Here is an 8,950-nt window from a genome sequence, read left to right as displayed (position 1 = left end):
TTCCACGGGAAATTCACCCTTTTCCACCTGCGTTTCCCCGTGTCCGCTCACGCTCCGCTCTCATACCTCTACACGCGTTAGGTGTACGCCTGTAGCGATTGAAACTTTCAACGCGAGTCTCTCTCGCGCCCCTAACTTTCGCACGGATTCGTTTTGTACCGATGCTAGGTGTGAAACGATAATTTCGTTCGCATGATCGAAAGCGTGTTCCTCTTTCGGATAGTTTCCTAGAAATGCTAAATTTATGGCACTTGTGGCTTCCTTGATAATATTTCTAACACTCCTCTCGATAAAACCTGATTTTTGACCTAAACGCTGTCAACTTATGACACGTACGTTTAAAAATCGAGGAGCACTGTGTGCACCTCTAATAAGGGGTTGCTGATAATTATGTTAAAAATGTTAACGATGGGAAAACTACTTGGAAGTTACTAGACCGAATTAAGTACCTGATCCCATTAACAATTATTATTCTCAGGTCTACGCTTCGAGCTACTAAAGGAAGAACTTCCGCAAGTTCTGTTACTTCTTAACAGTTGATTGTAAAATATCGATATCGCCTTCTCTCGATGCCCGTTATTACGCTGTTTCGTATTCCCAAGTGAGAACTCGAGGGAATTCGTTTGGTCCAAAATTTAAGCCAAATGCCTGGCTCGTTTAGGAAACGTAGATTCTCGCAGGGTTCTCGACGAAATGGCCAACGATCGGAAAGACCTTACGCCGTGACTACCACGGGAAAACACTTGTTTGCGATATGAGAATTTTTAAGTAACACAGCTACTTCGTGATAAAGTCATATCGCGGCCATTATCTCCGGGAGGAACTCTACGTGCACAGCTTTTACGAACTTCTCTCAGGTGCTTTTAAGACAAGCAGAAGTGCCCATAAAGATGGATAGATAAAATTGTGAACGTACGAAGCCCTTCCGCGTCGTATATAATACCAGGACGTTACATTTGACGATAAATTCAACAGAAGTGCCTAAAAAATTCTACTCCCAGCATCCTCAAAGAAAAGAATTAGGTTAGTTCCTTTGAGAGAGCACGAAGTTAGTTCCTTTCAGGTTACTCTGCCGGGAGACATTGTCTGGATACAGCGTATCGTACAGTTTTCCAAAATTTGGACATTAACATGAAATTAAGATCAGAAAATTTGGATCAATCTAAGAAAAATTATAGAAAATTCGCAGGTTAATTTCTGTCGTTTATAAACCTAGACTAAATATTAATTACCCCGAATTTACTTTAACCAATCCATGTCAGATTCGACAAAAATTCCCGGCGAACGAATTAAATCCTGCAGATATATTTCAACGTACGAGTTTCGCTGCGAATTTATCATCTTCGAATGTCAACCTACCCCGAAATTAAACACGCGAATTTAACTCCCCGAGCTGGAATGGAAACTTTTAACCAAGAGACCTTTCGAAGCGTGAGCCAAGTTCTCGCAAGCCGTTACACCAAACCGGGGCAAACGTCGGTCCCACACCCCTGTCAAACACCATAAATCACCCTCAGATCATCCCGAACAATCGCTCTACCACTGCGTCAGATCCATCAGAAAAACTTCATCCACATCCCCGTGAGCGTCCCTGTAGGAGCACCATCAGGTGTCCCGCGACAACATGGCGTCCCGTGGCGTCGCCTCGTGGTTCCGGAAAAGCGACGCCAGGGGACGACACGCAGATAAGTAGGTACATCTGGACCAGTTGGCCGGCCACGTGTGTGAATGCCGTGAATGTTCGTGGCCCGTGCGATACGGCGCTGTATTAGTACCGGTAATTTCGCCACGATGCACCGGACGTGGATCACAGCGGAAGATAGATGACATTGTTTCCTGCGTCCCACGAGAGGGAGGGACGGAGACGCACAAAAGCGCCCCAACGAGGAGGGGACAATCGGCCAGAGAGACAAGAACAGGCTCAATAGATTGAAAAGCACCGGGCTGTTGGCTGCAGAGAGACGAGGATGTGGATGGTGAACGAAGTAAGACGGATTTATACCGTGCATGTGTAGCTCCGGGGGTTGAAAGGGGTAGTTTGTTCGAGGTGTCGACGGTTTGCTTTACCGTCCTGCAATTATGCCTGTTATAGATTAGGTACACGTTGCGGGGATAAGGTAAACCCGGGAATAATTCAATTCGAGACGAATTAACCTTTTGTCCTGCGATTTAAGTCCCGATAGCGAGTGACATAATCAACGGCAAGGTCGGAGCCATTTTGAGCGATCTCGGCGAAGAATAACGCGTAACTAAGACAGCAAGACATTGAGGAAAATTAACCTGACCCGTGTTGGTTACGTCGTGTCTTGTTTACGAATCACGTCTCTCACACGTGATACTCATGTTCGACCCAATCTCCTAACGACGAGTCTCACACGATATCGTTAAACGAAGGGATTGAGAAGATCAGATCGTACTGCGATCTAAAATCTGACCATGCAAGATGTTCGCGAGTGTTTGCTCCTGTTCCTTCGACATTCGAGTGAACAATCGCGAACAGTTTCTGAGCATTCGCCAACGTTTGAGAAGCAACGTTTGCCAGCAGTCGTAACAAGGATCGTCCAAGCTGCTTTTCGCGAATATATATACATCTTCGAACACTCGCAAAGGTTGGTTAGAAATGCACGTTTGATAGCCAAGCTTGAAAGCTCGCGTGGCTCGGGCTGGACAAAGACGATCGACGAGAAGACGGGATATCAGGAGAAAAGCGAGCTCCGCGGGTGACGTCTGTGAAAGAGGATAGCTCGGGAAGGAAATAAAACGGCTGCTCTCTGTTTCAGCCGGTGGAATCGTCATTTGTCGTGTGTCTAGCGGGCGCAGACGACGCCGTCGACCAGAGGGGGATGATAACAATGATAATGACGATGACGAGCAGGAACGACCGGCTCGAATGACAGAGTCTGCGGCGTGGAGTGAACTGCGCCAGCAGAAACAATGCCTGCTGAATTTCCGCTCCGATTATTCGCCACTGTGTAACGCATAAAACGAGCGCCGAATCTGATACGTGTGTATCCGCGTCTTGATGCCTGCCTCTGTCTCTCTCCGGCTTCCTGTCGCCTGTCGCTGCGTCTCTCTGTCTGATTCGACCTGACGACGAACGAGAATTCCAGCCAGCGGTTCGCTGCTCCCGTGACGATGACGCGGGTGGCTTCGATACGCTTGCCGATGGAACGAGATCGCGGCGATTGTATTGATCGATCCGAGCGTTGACACGTTCGACGCGTGAAATCGAAGGCTCCCACCGTGGCCAAGTCTTGCTACGAGACTGTGCAAGATCAGGTTGTACCGTTTAATTGTAATGGAAGTGGTGTTGTTCAGGGATTGTTTGAGTTTGCCGGCACTTTGCACGGTGTTTGAATTCGATGCTGGACGAGGTATGGGGATGAGATTAAATGGATTAGGTAGCTGATGTCAACCAGCAACGAAAATTCTAAGATCTTCGTTGACATGGGTGATGCTGATATCGCGGTAGAATTTAATACGACATCATGATATAATATATACTGGTGCAATATATAGTGCAACTGCATCGTGAATAATACTTTTGTTTTAATTAAAAAATGAAAAAATGTTAGTAGCAGAAGGTTAATGGTTTCAAAAGGCCTACCAGGTTATGTGAATCGCGTACAACATTTTTTAAAATGTTTATCTGTATTTTTGTTTAGACACCTCGATTCTACCTTCCATTCCGCGTGAAAACGTACTAAGAACACGTAGCCAGAAAGTGAATATTAAAGGAGATATCGTAACATACGAGATACAATTGAATCACCCTGTATATAATCTATTGTAATATAATAGAAATAAAATAATTTACAAATTTTTGCAAGTAAAAAATCATTTATGTCACGTATGAGTAAAATAAAAATAAAAAGATCGTAAAATAATTATCCAAACTTAAATTAATTTTGATTTATGTTAAAATATGGAGAATGAGCGTTGTTACTAAATGAAACAAATTGTTAATAAACCTAGGAAAATCGATGCAATGCAAAGAAATAATAAATCTCATAGCAGCACCAAGTTATTATTATATGCATTAACCCATTAACCGTGGAGATGATTATTAAGCGAAGAAACGTTTGAAAATATCGAGCCAACATGACAATGCTGAAGAACGATCCACCATATTTAACACTAGGTTTACGGACGCTACCTGTATACCTATTTCTAAGGACACCTGACAGATAAAGGAAACCATGTGCCCTCTTTTTAACGATCAGTTTAATTTAAAAACAATTATATATTATATTAACAGTCTTAATATAAGTTAATTAAATCTGTTATCATCGTGTAACTGGAGCAACCCTTCCGTCAAATTGACGAGTTTTGTAAATCTAGTGTTAAATTTAGCTAACTGTATTCAGTTGTCTCAAAAAATTTCAAGAACCTTCTTAAATTGACCGATAAAGCCTTCGTAAAGGTTCCCCCCTGTTCAAAAAGCAATTAATAATTAAACGTACAATTTAGCGAAAATGGCGCGTAGCATGCTTTCCAAATACTCCCGTGTAAACCGGGATTGGATCTTAGAGTCGTAACAAAGTAGACCTCGAAGTCTCAACTATTAACATCTCTCTCCCAAACTACCACGTTCTGCACTCCCATTCTTTCCCGTACTTGCGCAATCGCGTTACACAAATTCCCATTACCATCGTCGTTTCTCCGACACACATTTCCCTTCAGCGTATCTTCTTACGTTACTTCGACAATTCCGAACACGGACAACCTCTCGAAGCCACAACGTAACCGACCGGAAGTGACTCGGAACCGTAAAAGGAAAAAAATCTCCCATCCTCTAACTTTCAGACTTAGCCCTGGAACTGGAAGACTATTGTACACTGGAAGACACCTAGAATGAGTCGGAAAACTATTCAAACGATCCCTAGACTTTTATCACGGCGTCTACAAAGTTATTACCGACGAGCAAGCCTTTTCTATTAACATTTATCGCATTAATCTTTCAAAGGATTCTTCCTTGAAAGTGCCGGAGACAGTATAATTACACTACAATGGATAGGATTTAGTTTAAAACGAATTAAAATTTTTAACTTTTATATATTCTCCAAATACGTCTAATTTGAAAAATTAATAAGCAATATTCTCAGCTAGTATAGAGAAATAACTAAAAATTGTGTTGTAGAATGAAAGTTTCAAATGACGAATGAGAATACTAAGCTTTCAAAAACTCAACTCCAAGATAAAAATTCATGTAATCAGGAATTACACCTTTAATATACCCTTAACAGACCAATTTATCACAAACATAAGTCAAATTAGTAGAAACCTGGTATACGTATCGTATCATATAACTTAGTTCGATAAAATACATTTTTAACCCTCTACACTCGAATTTATATTTCAGAAAACTACCAATCAACTCGGAATTTTTGTTCATACGCGATCAAAATGAAAAATGAAAATTTTTATGGTAAAATATTGCGATTTGATTTGTTGGCTTAGTAGGAAAAATTAGAAAAATACACAAATTTAATATATGCATAGTAATAAAATGTAAGATGGCTACTGTATGACGACATACGAGTGGAAAGGGTTAAAGGTTTCCAAAATTTAGCATAAAACAATTGCAATAATTCAAAGCGATGTATTAAATAAATACCGGGTGTCATACGTATTCCACCCGGCATGTATCAAAGAAACTTACCAAAACTCGTGGCTGAACGCGTGCAATAATTCTCGCGTGGTTCTGAATGCCATCCTGGAGATCGCCGCAACGGGAGGCCGTCGATCGTAAATCTTGTTCTTGACCCGTTGCTCGAGCGACATAAATCCAGCGAGCCGACGGCGTTCCGCGATTTTACTTCTTCCCTGGCCGGCTTTTATCCTAAAATATTATATCCCTGGGATTTTAGACTGTCGCGAAGAAACGTCGCCGCGGAAATCCGAGACGCAAATGGCGGCGGCCCGCGCGAACTTGGTTCGCCGGGTGGCCGACAGATGGCTGACCGGCGCGGGAAATTTAACGCGAGAAATAAACACACGATTTAATATCGCGCACTCTCGAACATACCGCGAAACGCTGAAGCACGTCTGCGAATAATACGGGCTGTAAAGAACCTATATTTCTCTTATTGGAAACGAAATATTCCTCGAGTTTCTGTTCTTGTTCTTCGTAATTATTAATCGTTTTTCTCTCTTTTCTTTTCACCGATTGCGCGAGGAACAGGGGAATTTTAGCTGTTTAGAAGGTTGAATTTCGTGATTGTTTGAGAACTGTGGAGTAGCTTGCTTTTGTTTAATGGTTTCCAGAAAATGGAATTAAGTTCTCGAGTGCTTCTCTGCCGGTGATTAATTAGTTGTTAGACCATCGGCGATTTTTAAGGTGTTCCTGGGTGAACATTCGCGGTGAGTATTACCTCGATATAGTTCTCTTATTAGTAGTTACTATAATTTGTGTCGACTTTATTTAACGAAAATTAGGAGACTTCGTTTATAGCACCCAGGTTACAATAAAAAATCTATAGCAACGTTCCAATTATTTATTAATCATATGGAATTCTGTCTGAAGTATCATACCATCCAGAAGACATGTCATTGGAACTTTCGTCATTGTATTTAAAATATAATCAATAATCCTGGGACCCATGAGCATTAAAAGATTTGGGCACTATGTACCCTGCCAGAATGTCTCCCTCTACTTAGCCAAGTATCATGGTCCCTATTCTTTATGCTCTGATTATTATTATCATGTCTCCTAGCTCGGGTTAGGTGGGGTCGCCAGGCCCATCGGTGCGCAACAACACCGCCCTGCCTTTAAGTTCTAAGTTTATTGAGAACTTTAAGAATATTCTTCGAATAAAATTTGAAGAGAGGATAAAAATAAGAAACAGGAAAGACAATAAAAAATTCCAAAAATTCCAATGATCGTTACTCCATTTACCCTTAAAATAATAAAAAAAGAAGAGAAGGATAAATACTATATTTACAGTAAACGTGGAACGAAAATTGATCATCGAAAATTCTAAAAATTTTGATAGGTACAAGGATTATTATCTCAGGTACGCTTGAAACGTTGAAACACGTCAAAATGGCAAATAAATACACGTTATTTCGTTACTTCCTCCGCCATCGTGAATTCCAGGGAAAACTCGAAAAGGCGAGAAAAATTAAAATCAACGCCTCGCGGGGCCGTCGCTGTGTATTACAAAACGACAAATGAGTTACTTGTGCTCCAATTTACTCGATCTCAACCAGGAGGCAAAAAGGGGTGTGCTATAAAATCGATGAATCGTTGCTTTCATACCGCCGTTCCCCTCCCCGTGGAACGTGTCCGCGTCGCTGAATTGGCTCGCCGGTACGTGCTAATTTCGCGGGACAAAGCGTCGGTTGTTTGGAGTGTACACAATATTCTTGACTTTAATCACGTAGAAAAATGCGGCTGGAGGGCGTCGAGCGATAATATCTCATTTGCGCTTTGTGCTTGGCGAAGCGGCGGCAGAATCCAACGAAAAACAGGGAAATTGCGAAAGAGAAACTTTGAACCGACCACGAACCAAGGGACAATATTTTCTTTGTCGCGCTGAAGAAGATCGTCTGCGATCCCTATCTAACATATGTACGTGTATATGCGTACGTGTTGTAAAATAAATTCCGAGTCGATTTCGATCGCGAATTTTACGTGATTATTAAGAGATATTAATAAATATTAATAAATATTAATAAATAATTAATATTATATTTCTTAATAATCACAATAAAATTCTAATAACAGTGTGTCAACGAAAAAGTTATCTCGCATTATATGTTACAAAAATGTATTATTATAATAGATTGTTAAGAGCATAAATTTATCAAAAAATAACTACATATCGACGAGAGCTCATTTACTGTTTAAATTTCGTATGGAACATTTGCTTCTAAGATGTAGATGAGATGAAAGAGGAATATCGATTAGTGAAAAGTATTAGATAATTTTATTCGATTCTTATAATTTCATATATATATATAATTTAAATATAAATTTCTAATTATTTATTCCCACGATACTAATTATTTATAAAAAATTAATTTTTATCCCTATAACGATATTAGATATTCTCATAGTAATTAAATTGTTGGTCTATCTGTATAAAATTTCGAAGAATTAAAGAACACCAAAGTTATTATAATATTAAGATAAAATTTTAATAATGTTACTGTTACCAAATTGATAGTTAATAACGATTATAATAATCAAATTTACTATTCCTTTGTGAAAACTTCTAGACTTCATTTGTATTTGATTATTGTTTCAATGTTTTCTCATCATGTTTGTATTTTATAGGACACTCAGCGACATCTAGTAGGTTCATATTTTCTTACAAAAATGGTTCGTGATTGATAATATCACATACTACGTTATCATTCGAATAGTTTTATACTGTTGTCGTAAGAGGGCTACGGTTTCCTGTTTCTTTTAGTTCACCATATATATCCGGTATGTTTGTAGTGTCAAAGTCCCATATTTATTATTTAAAATATGTTAAATTAATTTAAACGACAGATTAATAATTGTTGCAAGTTATTATTAATTGTTTCGAGATACTACGCATTTATTCTCATTGTTATATTTGACATATTTTGTACCGATCTCAATGGATTACGAGAACCTAACTTTGCATGGCATTTCCAGCCGTATAACAACAAAAGCGTGTATTCTGTTAGAAAGTCCCAATAATTTGTTTCTATTAAATTTGTTTCGCAAATTTCATAAGAAGACTGTGTTAAAAACATTGTGTTTTGCTGTTAAAGTGAAATCTGTTTGTTTTTTATCTATAATTCGGACATTACTTTGTCATAACCTATAACATCAGTAATGTTAAAATCTATTTAATAATTATACCATAGTGTCTACTTATTAAAGCTGGCGTGAAAGCTTTTAAGCACCAGAATTTATCGCATATCAGATTTTATAAATATAATTTTTTTTTACTAGAAATGGCAGACGCACCTG

This window comes from Eufriesea mexicana, unplaced genomic scaffold (assembly GCF_001483705.2).
Source record: "Eufriesea mexicana isolate 0111107269 unplaced genomic scaffold, ASM148370v2 scaffold1140, whole genome shotgun sequence".
Lineage (NCBI taxonomy): Eukaryota > Metazoa > Arthropoda > Insecta > Hymenoptera > Apidae > Eufriesea > Eufriesea mexicana.
The sequence above is the reverse complement of the archived record's forward strand: the minus strand, read 5'-3'. Positions refer to the sequence as shown.